Here is a 4763-nt window from a genome sequence, read left to right as displayed (position 1 = left end):
AGAACAGTCACAGAGTTGTTGTGAAGCCAGTCCTTCGTTATTTTAGCTGTGTGCTTAGGCTCATTGTCTTGTTTGAAGGTAAAGCTTCGGCCCAGTCTGAGGTCCTGAGCATTCTGGAGAAGGTTTTCGTCCAGGATGTCCCTGTACTTGGCCGCATTCATCTTTCCTTCGATTGCAACCAGTCGTCCTGTCCTTGCAGCTGAAAAACACCCCCACAGCGTGATGCTGCCACCACCATGCTTCACTGTTGGGGCTGTATTGGACAGGTGATGAGCAGTGGCTGGTTTTCTCCACACATACCGCTTAGGATTAAGGCCAAAAAGTTCTATCTTGGTCTTATCAGACCAGAGAATCTTATTTCTCACCGTCTTGGAGTCCTTCAGGTGTTTTTTTAGCAAACTCCATGCGGGCTTTCGTGTGTCTTGCACTGAGGAGAGGCTTCTGTCGGGCCACTCTGCCATAAAGCCCCGGCTGGTGGAGGGCTGCAGTGATGGTTGGCTTTCTACAACTTTCTCCCATCTCCCGACTTCATCTCTGGAGCTCAGCCACAGTGATCTTTTGGTTCTTCTTTACCTCTCTCACCAAGGCTCTTCTCCCCCGATAGCTCAGTTTGGCCGGACGGCCAGCTCTAGGAAGGGTTCTGGTCGTCCCAAACGTCTTCCATTTAAGGATTATGGAGGCCACTGTGCTCTTAGGAACCTTAAGTGCAGCAGAATTTTTTTTGTAACCTTGGCCAGATCTGTGCCTTGCCACAATTCTGTCTCTGAGCTCTTCAGGCAGTTCCTTTGACCTCATGATTCTCATTTGCTCTGACATGCACTGTGAGCTGTAAGGTCTTATATAGACAGGTGTGTGGCTTTCCTAATCAAGTCCAATCAGTATAATCAAACACAGCTGGACTCAAATGAAGGTGTAGAACCATCTCAAGGATGATCAGAAGAAATGGACAGCACCTGAGTGTCACAGCAAAGGGTCTGAATACTTAGGACCATGTGATATTTCAGTTTTTGTTTTTTAATAAATCTGCAAAAATGTCAACAATTCTGTGTTTTTCTGTCAATATGGGGTGCTGTGTGTACATTAATGAGGAAAAAAAATTAACTTAAATGATTTTAGCAAATGGCTGCAATATAACAAAGAGTGAAAAATTGAAGGGGGTCTGAATACTTTCCGTACCCACTGCATATAGATTTATATATACACACACACACACACAAAATAACGAAAAGACATTACAGATCCCAATGTATTAATTGATTCAGTTATGAAGATCCCAGCCAGTGGGTGTCCAGGTTGTCCTAATCATATTCAAAAAATTGTTGTACAGTGTGAAATTGTGTGAAAAGCATAGTTCAATGAAAAATTAATATTCTGCCATTATTTACTCACCCTCATGTCGTCCCAAACATGTGAATTATTTTTTGTCCATACACTGAAAGTCAATGGTTTTCCATTAGTTTTGTCTTGGACCCTATTGGCTTTAATCACATGGACAAAACATCAAGACATTTTTCATAATATATTATTTCAAATTTTGGGGGTCATCAAGATTTGTTTTTTAAATAAAGTTAAATATTTTTATTCTGCAAGGATGCATTAAATGTATCAAAAGTGACAGTAAATACTTTTATAATGTTAAAAAAATTAAACAAATCTATTCCAAATGTATCATTTATATCTATTTATAAGTTATTTTTTCAACTTTCTAGCATCAGCATATTAGAATGATTTCTGAAGGATCATGTGACACTGAAGACTGGAGTAATGATGCTGAAAATTCAGCTTTACCATAACAAATAAATTACATTTTAAATGAATTAGTATTACTGTTTTTACTGCATTTTTCATCAAATACATTCATCTCCCATCACCCCAAATTTTTTATCTTTTAAAGTCCACAGAAGAGAGCAAGTCATACAGGTTTGGAACAACATGAGGGTGTGTAAATTATTTTGTGTGAACTGTCCCTTTAAAGCCAAACATCTACAGTGTTGGCTGGTCTGTTAACATGAGTTTCAAAAAGCATTTGCCTCTCCTCAATTTCTTTGATTTCAATCTATTCTCCTGAAGATGTGCTATGTGGTTGTCAGCAATGAAACAAGACTTTTTTTTTTTGTAGAGATGAATGGACACTTGGACAGACATACATAAATACATTCAATGCCAGTTTTATTTTAAATGTTTACTTTTTATTGTACACGTTTTATAATGTTCATCACAATGCTATGAGAGTTACGTTGTTGTTGTTTTTGTGGGCATTTCCAGTATTTCTAATTTCAGGCTTGACTATAAAATGCAGCAGTACTAAAGTGAAAGAAAAGAAATGATAAAGAACATGATAAACTCAATGTGTAAGCATGCTTGACCTTCACTGTCAATTTTGCAGCTGAGCAGCTTGAACTGTTACACTGTGATACCAATGTCAAAACACAAGTGAAAGTATTTGTGCAATAATGTCATATGGTATATATCAGCATTCTTTCTCTATTACTATCATTTTTTATTTCTTAGGAAGAATGTAGCAAGTAATACTAACGCTGCATATTGTGCTAAAGTCTAAAGGCTGCTGTGTTGTAGCAATCATTTTCCTTTAAATAAACTAGTGTTGGTGGATCTTAGTTAACTTTACCCTTTGGAGTGAATGAAACTGAATAAATGAAAGTAATTTAAGATTTTGTTGTCTTTTATATTTTACCTTTCTTTATGTGTCATGTTACTAGGTAAGGGGTATGAAAACCTATTTAGAAATATTATTTGAAAATTATCTATCTATCTATATTTCTATCTATCAATCAGTTCTTTCTGGTTCTAGAATCTGATTGGCTGAAAGCCTTTTTCAGAAGTGCGATATTCTAGTGATAACAGAACATCTCGGTTACGTGCGTAACCCTCGTTCCCTGATGGAGGGAATGGAGACGTTATGTTGATGACGACATTAGGGGTCTTACTTGGGAGCCTGAATCCTCTCTGATTAAAAGAAAATGCCAATGAAATTTGGCTAGTGGATTTTGCATGCTGAGCCACTCCCCGTGCACACGGGTATAAATAGGCGACAGGCGCATCCACTCATCAGGTTTTATGCTGAGGAGCCGAGAACTTGTCCCTGGCAACCAGCGATGGTTCGAGGTTGTGGCATAGGGACATAACGTCTCCGTCCCCTCCATCAGGGAACGAGGGTTATGTACGTAACCGAGACATTCCCTATCTATCGGTCACTTCGAGTTATGTCGATGACGACATTAGAGGTCCATGGAAAGCGCCACAACCTGAACCTCGTCACAACCTTATGGCATTGCAAATGTTGACAAGCAGCCGCTCGTCAGACAAATGCTACGCAAAGGTCGTAACCTTTCCACTGCCCCAGCGCAAATTCGCTGACCTTGGTACCCGCAGGGACCAAAGGTGAGTATATTGCTGCTGGTGATAGCCAAGCTGCTGTTCCTTTCACCACAGAAATTTCTTAACAGAAGGGATTTCAACCTTCAATTAAAGATTGCTTCAAGTCTTTCCTATTTGTTGTTACAGCTTGGCAGTAACGATGGGAAGCGAGCCTTCCAGAGAAGGGTACTACGGAGGCCACATCCTACCCATAGGGAGGTATCATGTGGAGACACTAGCCGCTGTTCCTTTCACCACAGAAATGTCTTAACAGAAGGGATTCCGACCTTCAATGAAAGATTGCTTCAAATCTTTCCTATTTGTTGCTTGGCAGTAATGATGGGGAAGCGAGCCTTCCAGAGAAGGGTGCTACGGAGGCCACATCCTACCCGTAGGGAGGTAACATGTGGAGACACTGATATGGACTGACCCAGGCCTGGGGCAGTACTACATATGGAATGGGACTCGGAGGCAGGTCCTACCTGAGAGTAGGGATGGAACGACTGCCAGCAGAGCCTGACAGAATGGTCTGTCAAAGGGAAGACACGGGTTCACAGAGAGGGAAACCTTACCACAGAAGAATACAAATATGGGATCGCCCGAAGGGAATCAAGCCATATGGACATCTAGCCCAGTGCAGGGGCTGACCGGAGACCTGGACAAGCTAACACCAATACTGGGCCTGGTGTCAGACTGCTGGTTTACCGATAGGGAAACCTTACCGTGGAAGAATACACATATGGGATTGCAGGGAATCAAGCCATATGGACACCTAGCCCAGAACAGGGGCTGACCGGAGACCCGGGCAAGCTAACACCGATACTGGGCCTGGCGTCAGACTGCTCCGCCCAGTCTGACTGCCGGGGGTGCTGGAGGATACTCCACCAGGGTTCGCCATCCAGGGAACTGTACTGGAGGAGGAGGGAAGGGGGAATGGCGCAGCAAGTGTGACACCAGCTAGCTCTTCCCGCCACTTACCTGTTAACCGACACACGGGAAGAAACTGGCTCAACGCAGAGACTGTAATCTCTCGCGAAGGTGTTCGGTGTCGCCCAGCCCACAGCTCTACAGATGTCTGCCAGAGAGGCGGCACAGCTCGCCTCGGGATTGGTTCACCAAGGCGATGACATCCACTATCCTGTGAGCCAACCTCTGCTTGGAGGTAGCCTTCTCTTTCTGCTGACCTCCGTAGCAGACACAGAGCTGCTCAGAGCTTCTGAAACTCCAGGCGTGGTCCACGTATATGCGCAGCACTCTTACGGGACACAGCAACGCCAAGGCTGGACCTGCCTCCTCCGAGGGCAATGCTTGCAGATTCACCACCTGATCGTGAAAAGGCGTGGTGGGAACCTTGGGCACGTATCCAGGCCGGGGTCTCAGGACAA

Source organism: Sinocyclocheilus anshuiensis, unplaced genomic scaffold (genome assembly GCF_001515605.1).
Source record: "Sinocyclocheilus anshuiensis isolate Anshui unplaced genomic scaffold, SAMN03320099.WGS_v1.1 scaffold436, whole genome shotgun sequence".
Classification (NCBI taxonomy): Eukaryota; Metazoa; Chordata; class Actinopteri; order Cypriniformes; family Cyprinidae; genus Sinocyclocheilus; species Sinocyclocheilus anshuiensis.
This window is presented reverse-complemented; position numbering follows the sequence as displayed.